Consider the following 16,493-nt stretch of genomic DNA (forward strand, 5'->3'; position numbering starts at 1 on the left):
AACAAAGAAACAAAGGATCTGAAAGAAGTTATGACCCAACTGGGGTTAACGGATATCTATAGAGCATTCCATCGAAACTCAAAAGAGTATACCTTCTTCTCAGCACCACATGGCACCTTCTCTAAAATTGACCACATAGTAGGCAACAAAGCAAACTTCCATAGTAACAAAAGGATTGATATAACCCCCTGTATTTTATCAGACCACAATGCATTAAAGCTAGAATTCAGCAACAATACAAATGGCAGAAAACCTGCAAACTCTTGGAAAATAAATAACACCCAATTGCACCATTCCCTGATTGAGGAAGAAATATAAAAACAAATTAAAGACTTCCTAGAATCTATTGAGAATGCAGACACAACATACCTAAACTTATGGGACACTCTGAAAGCAATGATAAGAGGGAAGCTCATAGCACTAAGTGCCCACATGAAGAAACTGGAGAAAAGTCACATTAGAGAATTGACAGAACAACTGAAAGCACTAGAGCAAAAAGAAGCAAGCTCACCAAGGAGGAGTAGACGCCAGGAAATAATCAACCTGAGAGCTGAAATCCATAAAGTAGAAACTAGGAAAACAGTACAAAGAATCAATGAAACAAAGAGTTGGTTTGTAGGGGAAGCTGTAGCCATGCCTACTTAGGGGCTGGCTACAGGTGTGCCTGACCACGCTTGTGAGGGCGTGGTCAGAGTGACGTATTGTGACTGCGTTTGCTCTTTCGGTTTCACTTTGCTGCTTGCTGTACAGACTGCTAGCAGGCCAGCTGGAAGTAAGGCTTTTCCCTATTAAATACCCTTATATTTCTACCTGACTCCGTATTGGTAATTTCCCAATATATTGGTTCTTTGAAAAGATCAACAAGATAGACAAACCTCTAGCCAAACTAACCAAAAGGCAGAGAGAGAGCATGCCAATTAACAAAATCAGAAACGAAAAGGGGGATATAACAACGGACACTGTAGAAATCCTGAGAATCTTCAGGTCATCCTTTGAAAACCTGTACTCCACAAAATTTGAAAATCTAATGGAAATGGACAGTTTTCTGGATAAATATCACTTACCAAAATTAAACCAAGATCAGATAAACAGTTTAAATCGACCCATAACCCCTAATGAAATAGAAGCAGTCATCAAAAGCCTCCCAACCAAAAACAGCCCAGGACCAGATGGCTACACTGCAGAATTCTACCAGAAATTCAAACAAGAGCTGATACCAGTACTCCTCAAACTCTTCCGCACAATAGAAGCAGATGGGATATTGCCAAACTCTTTCTACAAGGCTACAATCACTTGGATACCCAAGCCTCACAATGATAAGACTAAGAAAGAGAACTACAGACCCATATCCCTTATGAACATTGATGCTAAAATACTCAATAAAATATTGCAAACCGAATCCAAGAACATATCAGAGAAATCATCCTCCATGATCAAGTAGGCTTCATCCCAGGGATGCAAGGATGGTTCAACATACGAAAAACCATCAATGTAATCCACCATATAAACAAACTGAAAAAGAAAAACCACATGCTCATCTCACTAGATGCTGAAAAAGCCTTTGACAAAATCCAACATCTCTTCATGATAAAGATCTTGAAGAGAACAGGAATAACAGGAGCATATCTAAACATGATAAACGCAATATACACCAAATCAATAGCCAACATCAAACTAAATGGAGAGAAACTCGAAGCGTTTCCTCTAAAATCAGGAACAAGACAAGGCTGTCCACTCTCTCCATACCTCTTCAATGTTGTACTTGAAGTTCTAGCTAGAGCAATAAGACAAGAACAGGGAATCAAAGGGATACAAATTGGAAAGGAAGAAGTCAAACTTTCACTATTTGCAGATGACATGACAGTCTACACAAGTGACCCGAAAAACTCTACCAGGAAGCTCCTACAGCTGATAAACACTTTCAGCAAGGTAGCAGGATACAAAATTAACTCAAAAAAATCTGTAGCCCTACTGTATACAGATGATAAACTCAATGAGAAAGAAATCATGGAAACATCACCTTTCACAATATCCACAAGCAATTAAAGAAGATACCAGAAAATGGAAAGATCTCCCATGCTCTTGGATAGGTAGAATTAACATAGTAAAAATGGCAATCTTACCAAAAGCAATCTACAGATTCAACGCAATCCCCATCAAAATCCCAACACAGTTTTTCACAGACATTGAATGAACAATACTCAACTTTATATGGAAAAACAAAAAACACAGGATAGCCAAAACAACACTTTACAATAAAGGATCTTCTGGAGGCATCACCATCCCTGACTTCAAGCTCTACTATAGAGTCATAGTTCTGAAAACAGCTTGGTATTGGCACAAGAATAGACAGATAGACCAATGGAATTGAATTGAAGACCCAGATATTAACCCACGCACCTACGAACACCTATTTTTGACAAAGGTGCTAAATCGATACAATGGAAAAAAGATAGCATCTTCAACAAATGGTACTGGCACAATTGGATTCAGACATGTAGAAGATTGCAGATTGATCCATACCTGTCTCCATGCATGAAACTTAAGTGCAAATGGATCAAAGATCTCTCCATAAATCCATCCACACTGAATCTTCTAGAAGAGAAAGTGGAACAAATTGAAACAGGAGACCGATTCCTGAACATCACGCCAGGAGCACAGACACTGAAGTCTGCAATCAATAAATGGGACCTCCTGAAACTGAGAAGCTTCTGTAAGGCAAAGGACACAGTCAGTAAGACAAAACGATCACCCACAGAATGAGAAAAGATCTTCACTAACCCCACATCTGACAGAGGGCTGATTTCCAAAATATACAAGGAGCTCAAGAAGCTAGCCACCAAAACACAAAACAATGAAATTAAAAAGTGGGGTGCAGAACTAAACAGAGATTTTTCAAAAGAGGAATCTGAAATGGTTGAAAGACATTTAAGAAAGTGCTCAAAATCCTTGGCCATCAGAGAAATGCAACTCAAAACAACTCTGAGATACCACCTCACACCTGTCAGAATGGCTAAAATCGAAAATACCAATGACAACATATGCTGGAGAGGATTCGAAGAAGAAAGAACACTCCTCCATTGCTGGTGGGAGTGTGAACTTGAAGACCATTCTGGAAATCAGTATGGCAGTTGCTCAGAAAAATGGGAATCAATCTACCTCAAGATCCAGCCATAGCTCTCTTGGGTATATACCCAAATAGTGCATGTTCATACAACAAGGACATATGTTCAACCATGTTCATAGCAGCATTGTTTGTAATAGCCAGAACCTGGAAGCAACCTAGATGCCCCTCAACTGAAGAATGGAAAGAGAAAATGTGGTACATTTATACAATGGAGTACTACTCAGCAGAAAAAAGCAATGGAATCTTGAAATTCGCAGGCAAATGGATGGAACTAGAAGAAACCATCCTGAGTGAGGTAACCCAATCACAAAAAGACAAACATGGTATGTACTCACTCATATATGATTTTTAGACATAGAGCAAAGGTTTACCAGCCTATAATCCTCTTCACCAAAGAAACTAGGAATCATGAAGGACTCTAAGGGATAAATAGACCCCAGGAATGGGAAGGGGCAGGAACTCCCAAGCTAATTGAGAGCATGAGGGTAGGGGAGAGGGTGCTGCCACAATAAGAGCACAAGAAGAAGAGTAGAGGAGAGGAAATGGAGGAGCCAAGATATTGAGTAGGGGGAAGAATAGAGGAGAGAGATCAGGATGAGAGATACCATATCAGAGGGAGCCACTATAGGTCCGAGAAGAGATCTGGAACTAGGGAGATCTCCAGAGACCTACAAGGATGACACGATCTGACAGTCTGAGCAGTGGAGGAGAGGATAGCCTAGAAGCCCTTCCCCTAGAATGAGATTGATGACTACTCTCTATGCTATCCTAGAGCCCTCATCCAGTGGCTGATGGAAGCAGAGACAGACATCCACAGAAATACACTGAGCTGAAATCTGGTACCTAGTTGAAGAAAGGGAGGAATGAAGATTGAAGGGGTCTGTACCAGGTTGGAGAAACCCACAGAAACAGTTGGCCTGAAAAAGGGAAAGCATACCGACCCCAGACTCTGTCTGGGAGACTAGTGCAGGACTGATCCAGCCCCCTGATCATGGATTCCAGTGGGGAGGCCCCTGCACTCCAGGGAGCCTCCAGAGGTGGACTGGCGTTTTTCCCTGGTGTGTGTGTGTGGGTACTTTGAGAGCCCATCCCGCGTGAAGGGATGTGCTCTATCTCTGGACACATGGGGAGGGGCCTAGGATCAGCACAGGAAGATTTGGTGGACTTTGTGGAGCCACTGTTGGGGGCCCTACCCTGCCTGGGAAGGGAAAACAAGCCTGTTCCCTAACTTGAATTAATAATAATAAGAAAATGGAAACAAAAAATTAAAACAATGTTATTTTACATACCAATAACAGTTTACTCTAAATCCCCCAGCAGTGCCCACTTCTCTCAACCCCAACCCCAATTCACTCCTTAGAAAGGAGAATTCCCACATGGGGAATCAACAAAATCTGTGACATCACTTGAGGTAGGTAAAAGACCCGCCCTCATGTATGTAGGCTGAGCAAGGTATGTCTCCACAGGGAATGGGCTCCCAAAAGCTAGTTCATGAACTAGTGATAAATACTGGTTCCCCTGCTAGTGATCCCACAAACTGCCCAAGCCAGTCAACTGTCACCCACAGTCATAGGGCCTTGTTAAGTCTCATGCTGGTTTCCCAGCTCTCAGTCTGAAGTCAGTGACCTCCCACTTGATTCTTGCTTGGATCAGCTGCTTCTGTGGGTTTCCCCATCAAAGTCTTGATCTCTTGCCCATATTATCACTCCTCCCTCTGTATGACTGGACTCCTGGAGTTTGGCCAGTGCTTAGCTGTGGATATCTTCATTTGCTTTTATCAGTTACTGGATGAAGGTTCTATGATGACACCTAATGTAGTCATCAATCTGATTTCAGGGGAAGAGTTGTTAAGGTACCCTCTCCATTATGACTTAGATTCTAACCCAGAGTCATGCTTATGGATTTCTGGGAATTTCCCTACAGCCAGGTTTCGGGATAACACCACAACTGCTCCTTCTATCGAGGTATTCCTTTCATTGCTCAGTTCCTCTCAGGCCTCCCCGACCTTGACCTTACCAGACCCTCATGTTCTCCTACCAGCTCCGCTGCTCTCCTCTGCAGTCCAGTAACTCCATCAAACTTCACCTTTGCTACTAATTTTCACAGGGAATATTGTATATTTCCATTTTCTGGGGAGTGAGAATCCACATTCAGCTCTATTAGGGCCCTCCTTGTTTCCCGGCCTCTATGAGGTTATGGTCTATAGGCTGGATATCCTCTACTTTATGTCCAATATCCACTTATGAGTGACTTCATGGGATTCAGAGCTAAACAGATAATTCTTGAGACAATTCTGATACCTGCTCTGAGCCACCTAAGGCCTGGAGACTATGTGGAAAGGATCCCATCCCAGTAGTGTCCAGACCACTAAGAGACTCCAGCCAGCTTCCTAGTCCCTTTCTCTGCCTAGGGGGAGAGGAAGAGGAGAACCACCAGACTATTGGACTTGCATGCAACCTCCAAAAGAGAACCTTAGTCCTGGACCCACGAGGTGGGGAAGAGACTCTTTCTGCACCCACTAGAAGAAGGCTTGGGAAGACAATATAAAAGAGAAAAACCAATATGACACCACTGGATTTAGGGTACTCCACTGTGTAAATGTACCATATTTACTCCATCCATTCTTTAGTTGAGGGGCATATAGGTTGCTTCCAGATTCCAATTTAGGCTGTGTCCCCTAGTCTAAGATCGGGATTTAAGGTGTGTGTTTTCGGGCCTTGATGTCCGTTTATCACGATAGTTCTTTTCTCTATATATTTCTAATTGTTATTCATTCATTAATTTACTTGTCTGTTTGTTTGTTTCTAGGTAGGTCTCAGGTAAACCAGGTTGACCTCAAACTCACTATTAAGCCAAGGCTGGTATTAAAGTCGTGGTCTTCCCATATCTGATTGTACACTGTTGAGGTCTTGAGATAAGATCAGCTTCTGTGTTCTGTGAATGAGATAATGGTGTCACAGGGGTCCTAATGACCTTGGAAGAAAAAATTAAAGAGTCAGAAAAAGGATCAACAGCCAAGATACTTTGACAATTGCGGCCTAAAAATGATCAAGGCAAGGTAAGTGGTGTCCTCTAGAGGCCAAAACAGGGAACGTCTCCAGTATCCTTTGGAAACCCCAACCTCAAATCATCTAAACTAATCAATTCCTGTGCTTCTAGGCTGTTATCCATTCATTACAGCAGCGTTAGAAAACTATTACATATTATTCTGACTGTTTGGTGATAAACTGCAATTTGATCAGAACATATTCATCAAAGTTGTTAGCAAGTTCTGTGACTTTTCCTTTGTTTCTAGAGAGGATGCTGTAATACAGTTTCAGAAGCAATGGATGTCATCATTTTGAAAAGAAATTAGATGGTAGGGAAATTAGTCTTTAATTAACTCCTTAATACAGGACTGCAATTAGAGAGTTCTACATAAACACACAAAAGACTGAAAGGGCAACGAAAGACTGCAAGAATTTGCTGTTGATGGGCTGGTGAGATGGTTCATCCCTTAAAGGCTAGGCTTACAAACAAAAATATAAGAATTTGATATTGCTTCTAGTGCACCCTGGCAAAAGCTGGATAGCTGGATTGTTGTCGGGAGGTACTTGTGAAACCGAAAACCCACCTTTCCCCTTGTAAAAGGCCATTCTAGGAGCCCAGAATCAGCTTCTCAGAGGAAAGCACGGCTTGTAATTGACAGATATGTAATGAGTACACAGATCCACAGGACATTAATATTGTATCTGTTAAGTCTTGCAAGGCTGTCCGGAGTGTGTTTCAGTTACATTGACTTCTTCACCAAATTGGACAGCTGCAAATCTATCCTGTGACATTTGGTTTCCCCACTGTGTATCCACAACTAGCTTTGAATTTATTTCACTGATCTTTGGTGTCATCTGCCTATTTTGAGAGATGCTACAAGGTAAAATGATATTGCCATGTGAAATAGCAATTATATTTCATTTGTGTTCTGTAGAATCTCTTCCCCAAGAACTCAACAAATCATTTTCTTGAGATAGTGGTCTTAGAAACAGATGAGGGCAAGATGCAAGTAACAGAACAAGAAGATCAGAATCCTTTTTTCTATTTTTAAATTACTTTATAATGGAGAATTAACTAGGCCTTCTTAGAGAAAGTGCTTTACGAAGCTACAGATGCACAGAATGCATTGTTTTCTAAACTCTTACCAGCACACCTGCAACACTGTGAATCTTTCAAGGAAGAAACCAGAATGCATGGCCATTGTGAAGGCTGTTCAGTGCACCACTACAGAAATATCACTTATAACACAGACACACACTAATAAAGATGATACTAAAAGAAGGAACTGTGTGAGTGGAAGCCTCCATATTTTTTACTCAATCTCTATGTGAGGAAAAAATTGCTCCTTTGAATTAAGGAAATAAAGCATGATATCTATACACAGTGCAGTACACACATCTGTAGGTAGGGGATTCTGGGAGCATGGTCCTAATGATAGTAATAATCTGAATAGTAATCAATCAAAAGCTTCAATGAGCTTCTGATATTCTTGACATGTTCAAAGGAAGTATTATTTTCTCTTCTCCTTTTGAGTGGATGAATGCATGTGTGTGTGTTGGCATGAATGCATGTGTGTGTGTTGGCATGTGAGCCTGTGTAAGTCTTGTTGGAGACATAAGCCAGTACCTTCCACATACTTAGGTATTTCTCTACAAATGGGCTACATTGTCATCTCCTTCTCTTTCTCTCTTCTTTCTTCATTCTTCATTGGCTTCCCATAGAAACCCAGAAGCATCAAGAAGCCAGCCCATCTCACCGTGTTTCTGTGACAAATGTTCAAAATGGTAGGGTGTTCCATATATGTATAACAGTTATAAACTTTCAATATAATTTGTAAAAGACCAAAGTGTAGCTCTAGTGATGTGACTGAAATTCATGAACCTTTCTTAGTCTGTGATTAAAATTCATGAGTCTGCTGTGTTAATTTATTCTCCATTGCTATGAGGAAACACCATTACCAAAAGCTACTTTGGGAAAAAGGGGTGTTGTTTCAGCTTCCAACTTATAGTGCATCACAAGAGGAAGTTAGGGCAGGAATTCAAGCTTCAGTGGTCCAAGAAGAGGCACTGAAGAGTGCTGCTTACTGGCTTGCTTTATTATATACCCTACGAGTACCTAACAAAGGGTAGCTCTGCCCCCAATAGACTGTGGATTTCTATATCAATTGTAAATCAGGAAACAGCCTTAGCAAAGGACATGGTCAATAAGACCAAATAGCAGGCTACAGATTGGGAAAAGATCTTAACCAACCCCACATCTGACAGATGACTGATCTTCAAAACATATAAAGAACTCAAGAATCTTGACACCAAAATACCAAATAATCCTATTAAAAATGGGGTACATATCTAAACAGAGAATTCTCAACAGAAGAAACTCAAATGGCCATTTAAAGAATTGCTCAACATCCTTAGTCATCATGGAAATGCAAATCAAAATGACTGATATATCATCATACACCTATCAGAATGGCTAAGATAAAAAAATAACACTGATGAGAGCTTATGATGGAGAGGATGGATTAAGGGGAACACTCTTCCATTATTGGAGAAAGTGCAAAATTGTACAGCCACTTTGAAAATCAATATGGCAGTTTCTCAGAAAACTGAGAATCAATCTACCTTAAGACATAGCAATACCACACTTGGGCATATGAACAAAGGATGTACAATTATGTCAAAGGACATTTGCTCAACTATGTTCATAGCAGCACTATTAGTAATAGTCAGAACCTGGAAACAACCTAGATGCCCAAAGAAAATGTGATACTTTAACACAATAGAGTATTACTCAGATGTACAAAACAATGACATCATGAAATTTGCAGGCAAATGGACAGAACTAGAAAAAAAAAAAAACCTTCCTTAGGGAGGTAAGTCAGACCCAGAAAGACAAGCACAGTATGTATTCACTCACGGGTGGGTATTAGATGTAATGGAAAGGATAACCAGACTACCAGTCCACAACCATAGGAAGCTAGGTAAAAAGGTGGACCCTAAGAAGGACACACATGGAGGATCCCAGGACAGAAAATAGTTAAGATCTCCTGGGTAAACTAGAAGGAGCAATGGTGAATGGAAATATGAGGGATCAAGAACACCCAGTTGGGGGAAGATTACAGGGGGACATCAATGAAAGAGATATCTTGATAGAGGGAGGCATGATGGGGTTAGAGAGAAATCGGGTGCTATGGAAATTCCTAGGAATCCAGAAGAATGACGGCCAGCTAAGATTCCTAGAAATAGTGAAGAGGATGTCTGAACACACCTTTCCCTTAAACCAGATTAGTGACTACCCTAATTGTCATCATAGAGCCTGTGTCTAGTAACTGATGGAAACAGATGCAATGATCCACAGTCAAGCACTGGTCAGAGTTCCTGGAGTTCAGCTGAAGACATGGTGGAGGGATCTTATGAACAAGGGAAGTCAAGAGCATGATGGGGAAAACCACAGAGACCGCTGACCAGAGCTAGTGGGAGCTCATGGACTATGAGATTATGGATTGACAGCTGGGGAACCTGGTTGGGACTAAACTAAACCTTCTGAATATGGGTGACAGTTATGTGACTTGATGTCTTGGGGTGGGACTGGCAATGGCACTAGGACCTATGCCATGTGCATAAACTGGCTTTTTGGAGCCCATTCCCTATGGTAGGATACCTTGTTTCATCTTGATACATCGGGGAGGGGAGTGGTATGCAAACTTGGTATGACAGACTTTGTTGACTTCCCAAAGAAGGTCTTACCGCCTCTGAAGAGGCAGGGCGGGTGGGGTGGGTAGGAGAATGGAGCGGGGGAACAAAGGTTGGTAAGTAAACTGAAACATAAAATTTTTAAGTAAACAACAGAAAGAAAATGCCTTAGGCAGGTATGAGTTCTCAGAACTCAGGAGGCAGAAGCAGACAGATCTGGGTGATTTAGAGGCCAGATTAATCTACATAGTGATTTCTAATATAGCCCCAGCTGTGTATAGAGAGTCTGTATAACAAATTGTTGGGGGGGGTCATGAAAATGCCTTAGAGACAGCTCTATACACAGTCTGATGGAGGCATTTCTTAAGTGAGGTTCCCATCTCCAGATGACCATCACTTGTGTCAAGTTCACACCCAGGTAGGTGGGACAGCTGCTTAGAGACCAGGTTTGTTTTAGTGACTGCTTAGTAACATATTGTGTGGGGGCTTAAATAATCATATGATTGAGCTGGTGAGATTCTAATTCGGTTTAGAGTACTGGCTGCTCTTCCACAAGGACCAAGTTCAGTTCCCAGAACCCACATGGAAGATCTCAATTATCTATTTTTCTAGTCCTAGGGAATCCTAAACCCTCTTCTGGACTCCTCTTGAATATGGAACACAATTACTACACAAACATCAATGCAAAGAGCCATTAAATAAATAAATAAATAAAATTTACAAGGAAGTACAGTAGTCTTTTTGAGCTGTTTGCACATCTTTGAAAACCCAACTCTCCAGTGGATGGCTTATAGCAGGAGGGTAGTTAGCTTTTTCTGGGTTTGTCCCTGGTTCTAGGGACAAACATGAGTGTAATGACAGCACACATTGGACCCTGCTACTAAAAGAGTAAAATTAAAGAAGACATGAAGTTAAAAGAAAGTGGGGGTACATCGGAGGTGTTGAGAAGGATATGAATAGGATCAAGATTCATTGCATGATTGAGTGAAATTCTCAAAGAATTAATAAGAAAAGTACATGGAAAAATAGTAATGTAAACAAACCAATGAGACTCCAACATGATGTTATGGATAAATTGTGCTCATTCACTGCTTGTCACCATGTTGGCAACTCCTCTATAAGTCAAGGTGCTGACAACCCATCACAGGTGAGTATAGGTGACGTAGAGCTCTACACACCTCCTGTCCTTTGATCTGCTTTCTGCTATGGTCTCTTCTTTCATGCTGGTAAGAAAGGAATTCAAAGACTGTGGTTGGCTGTGGAATGAGAAACCTTATGGGCAGAGCCCATGATTCTTCTCAGATGGGCTCAGTTTCCCCTGTGAGGGCCAGCTTCCTCACATAACCCTCTGGGAGCCTAAGGGAGCACTGGGTTCACAATTTAGCCTTCTTTGTTTCAAATGAAGAGTCTGGAAGTGGTCAAACACAGACTTTTCAAATAACAGATTTGAGGTCGGAGGGACCTGAGTGAACCTAACCCACCTGGTGAAGAGACACAGATGGCAATTTTAGCCACCTGCAGGAAATCTAGGTAGAGAAACAAAACTGAGTAACTCAAAACCAACTGACAGATGAATAGTACTGAGGAATGAACCAGAGTTATGGAGGGCTAGCTTGGCAATTTCTGAGGTGACTGAATCATTCATCATATGTCAGTATTTTCTAGGCATAGAGAGTCTCACAAAGACAAGAAGAAAAGAGATGAAAGATGTGGGAACCATTTTACTATTCACTTTCTAGAAGGGGAAACATCCCTAAGTCTCTTCTTTGATATCTGGAAGCTGTCCTGAACTGAATCTACAGACCAGGCTGGCCTGGGACTCACTGAGATCCACCTGCCTATGACTCCGAAATGCTGAGAATAAATTGTACACAACTACCACCTGGTTAATTCTGATCCTGAAGCCAGAAGACACACATTTAATTGGGCCACACCTTCTTCTGAAAGCCTATAAAGGGACACTGAAGAAGGAGGCTGTTGCTCTCTGCCTGCTTGCCCTCACTATGCAGCAAGCCAATTCCTTCACTGGAATTAGAGAAACGTCTTCAGGATTCCAGCAGATACTGAAGACCAGCTGACAGGTCAAATCTGCTTGACTGATTAGGTACTGAATATTTGAACATTTACTTCACAGCTACACATTGGGGGATTATCAGGACTGCAGCCATAAGGCATTCTTGAGTCTCCTTTCTTCATATGTAGATTCACTTTATATGTTATGTTACTCTGGAGAAACCTAGTACATTTTTTGATATGAGTGTATAAAATGTCCCAAATGATTCAACAGTTGTGTGTAATTGTCAAAAACCAGTTACCCATTGACCTAACATTCAATCTAGAAAAAAGTGGAGTGATGTAACTGTCTCTAATAACAGCCTAGACTGTCTTTTTGACACTAATACTGAAATATTAGATAGAGAATTTCAGAGAGACTCATAGAGGTGAGAACAGATGGGAAAACAGAAGCTAAATACGTGAAATGTGTATGATTGTGTCCCAGAGGGTAAAGAGAAAACAAATCCTGGTTCTTCATTTTGGATCCTGTCCACCATCCAAACTGCCATCTGCAAAAGTGTCAGGGGACCTGGCTGTCAAAACTGCAAGAGATTCTCCTACAGGTGGGCCATCAGCAACTTCCTTTTTTCCCCAGGAGGATATTCAGGTAGCCATTAAAAGTCCAACTTTCTCATCTGGAGTCAATCACAAACTGAAATGGTATTTGAGAGTACACCTGAAGGAGTTGATTAAAAAAAAAAGCACAGGTTACCTGTCAGTTTACCTAGTGTTGCTCAGTTCTCCAGAGAGATATGTTTGGGCAAAGTTCCAGTTCTGGATCATAAGCACCTAAGGAGAGAAAACCCAATGTGGGATTCGCCCAAGCGTCTTTATGTCCTTGCCAGACTACCAGTGGGTTTTCAGAAAAGTTCATCCTTCCAGATTTTCTCTTTTCCTATGCACATTTGCTTCACCCAAGTCATGAGCTAACCCTCCTCTAAAGTGAATATGGTCCTGCATTTTTGGACTGAAAATGTCACCCAGGATGAAGGTTCCAAGGTGCACGATGGCAGATGAGCTAGCAGTGCTGTGGGAGAATTCCCTCTTCAAAGAATGCTGCCCGGTGGCTGCCCAGGAATTCCACGCTCACCACGCCATCTTAAAAGCTCACTCTTTCATTTTCAGAGCCATGTTTGTACATGACAAAGAGGAGAACAAAAAGAACTGAGTTGAGGTTCATGACCTGGAACCACAAGGCTTCAGGGCAATGATGGACTTCATTTACACCGGGAAGGCACCAGACCTCCACAGCATGGCAGATGCTGTGCTGGCAGCTACTGACAAGTATGGCCTGGATCGTTTGAAGGTCATGTTAGAGGATGCCCTCTGCAGGGACCACTCTGTGGAGAATGCTGCCCACACTCTCATCCTGGCTGACCTCCACAATGCAGAGTAGCTTAAAGCACAGGTAGTGAATTTTATTACAGCTCATGCTTCTGAGGTCTCTGAGATCTCATAGTGTAAATTAACAGCTGGGTGACATCCACACTTGCTAGCAGAACCATACTGCTCCCTGGCTTCTGGAGCTGTCTTGCCGACGAACCTGTAATGGTGGTCATACCCCTTTGGGCATGGCTTCAGGCAGGTTTAAGAAGAAAGAGGGAGACTTGAGGTGTGGCTTCTTTTTATTCTTTTTGCTTCGATCTGCCTGAAACCATGCCCAAAGGGATGTGGCCACCATTACAGATTTACTGGATAAGACCCCTTTATGATATTCCACTTGAGCTGATAATATTTGTGGATTGTTTAAGTCCTTGTTCCCTTTAAGGGCCATTTTTAAATGCTTTAACTCATGTCCTTCTCTTCCAATCATTGTCTGTAGTTGAGAAATTTCCTTAGAAATTTCTACAGGTCATTAGGAGTTTGGGCTATAATAATCATATCCACCCCAGTGTCCACCAAACCAGAAATAACTTTATTTTTATTCTTACTTTCAACTGAGGCCTCTGATCCTTTAGAGAAGTTTACCAAAATATGTTTTTTTGTCTCCTCCATTCACTTTGATTCATCATCCCTAGCCAAAATACCATCTAGTAAATGTACCATCTTTTTGTACCAATAGGCAATGTACCATCTATTTGTCCTTGAGAGATTGTCCTCCACAATGACTGGGAATCGCCAGACACTTCTCGATGTGGTGGCCTTCAAGATGCTCCTCAAGGAGTTTCTCAATTGTAATGGGTTTCCTTGTAAGTCTCTTGTCGATCTACATTCATTGGTCCAGAGTCTGTCCTTACCACGTCTCCTACATAATCCAGGAGGTGGAAGCCTTCTATATGAGACAATTGTTGGAATTTACTTGCCTATACTTCCTCCTCATATACCCTATTCAGCCACAGTTAAAACACCTATTATTCTGATGCATTCTTGACCCTCTGTGGATTGCTCTTCCTAACAAAGTTCCTGTTTCAGTACAGTTACTGGCCTCTTATTGTCTTCTTAGACCTTTAGGGTTTGCTTCTCCTTCCCAAGCTTCTGAATCTTGGACATTAGACTTGAGATTAGCTATATGCAAGACCCACTCTTCCAGTGATGCTAATCTGGTCTATAAAGGCAAAAGTATCCTTTTGCATAATGGATTTGCATTTTCATAGGCTAGAGATTGTATGAGTTTTTTTCTAGAGTCTAAATTTGCTACCTGCAAATCTACTGCCCTAGATAGTCTTCATAAAATCAGTGAACTGTTCTGTTCCTCTCTGTGCTATATTAGTATAGGATTCTTCTCTTTTTCCTGGTTCACAAACCTTGTCCCAGGCATTTAATGCTGCTGTCCTGCATAAGGACAATATGTGCTAATCATATCCAGCTTGAACCTGTGGGTCAGCATAAATAATGTCACCAAGAAGCTTACATTGGGGAGATTCATAACCTTTCTTTAAGGCTTGAAGCTCCAGGGCTTTGCTTGCTCTATCCATAAAGGCCTCCACTGTATTTGAGACAGATCTTCAAGCACAGATGATATTATGCATCCCAATCTAAGGGCATTACTCTATTCAAAGTTGCCCACAAATTTAATATTTCTTTGATATAAGGCCTATGGAGACCATATGAGACAACAGACCCCTTAATTCCTTTCAAATCTTTTAGTTGTATTGGATCCCATTTATATGCGACATGGACTTTTGGATATTTTTTGATGGCAGTTTTTTGTCACAGTCACTGGGAAGACCAGTGGTGTATGCATAACAAACTTAAGAAGGTTTCCCTGATGTTTGATTGGAATAGGTGCAGCAGACAGGGAGGAATCCTTTCGGAGTCATCCAAGGCTTGGAACAGGCAACCACTGTCTCATGGACAGGTAGAATCTGGTGAATCATATAAGATCCTAAAAATTTTATAGAATCATTAATTTGTCTTGTTTCTTCATTTATGTATGCTTCTAAACCGTTAATATTCTCATCCATAGATAGTATCTGAATGGCATGTAAATTGCCTTCTAAATATGCAATCCTAGACTCCAACTTTTGGCCTGTGGCAGTACACTCATGAGACATGGAGCACATTGTCTGTGCCAGTTTGCGAATCCTGTCCTGTTTCTTAGCTCTCTTTCCATTTAAGGCATCAGCCATGGAACAAATTTTGGTTTCTGTTTGGCCATGAGTTTGTTCTACCTGTGTTAGTAATGTAGCATGTCCAGACTTAATATCCTCAATATCCTCAATATCTTTACATAAAAGTTTCATGTCTTGCATTTCAGAGATCATGTTTTCCTGGATGGCTTTTATATCTTAGATCCAACTTTATGGCCAACTTAATATCCTCAACTTCTTTACATAAAAGTTTCATGTCTTGCATTTCAGGGATCATGTTTTCCTGGATGATTTTATATCTTGCATCCAACTTTCTAAGCTGGCCATAATTCATACAGGTTCTTTTTCCTTTTCCCAGTGTCTCAATCCTCTGGTTAGAGATATCACATTAGCTATGAAGTTGATTGAAAACATACTATATAGTTACCTCTTAATCAGGTTTCTTCCTACATGATGCAGTCCTGCTAATTCCACAATGGCTAGTTGTTAAGGGAAAGTCCGAGAATCCAGTGCTTACTCAGTCCAGAAGTTTGGATGTGTCTCCTGGTCTATAGTTATGTGCTGGAATTCCAACAAGTATTCTGTAAAGCCACTGAAAACTGGACTTGTGGCAAGGTGAGGGCAAGCAGGCAGAGTGTAACAGCTTCCTTCCTCCATGTCCTTTTATATGCTTCCAGCAGAAGGTATGTCCAAATTTAGGGTGTGTCTCCCAGCCTCAAGATCTCCTTTAAAGTTGTGTGTCTTTGGGCCTTGAGATCCAGGGTAAATGTTTGTGTCTCCCCACCTTTAGATTTTTCTGTTTCAAGTGGACCTGCCTACTTGATCTTCTGCAAAACATTTCTTAGAGTTGCCCCCCCCATTTTAGGATTTTAGTTCATTCCGGATGTGGTCTAGTTGGCAACCAAGATAAAGCATCACAAGTGCAATTTGTTTACTGGAGTAAATTTTCCATAAATGAAGGAATGGTGTTCTTTCCTACACAGCTGTTCCTTACTCTTCTCATATTGTTAAAAGATTCCTCCCAGACTGCTGGTAGTGCTACAAGCTTTTAATACAATC

This window comes from Cricetulus griseus (assembly GCF_003668045.3).
Source record: "Cricetulus griseus strain 17A/GY chromosome 1 unlocalized genomic scaffold, alternate assembly CriGri-PICRH-1.0 chr1_0, whole genome shotgun sequence".
Lineage (NCBI taxonomy): Eukaryota > Metazoa > Chordata > Mammalia > Rodentia > Cricetidae > Cricetulus > Cricetulus griseus.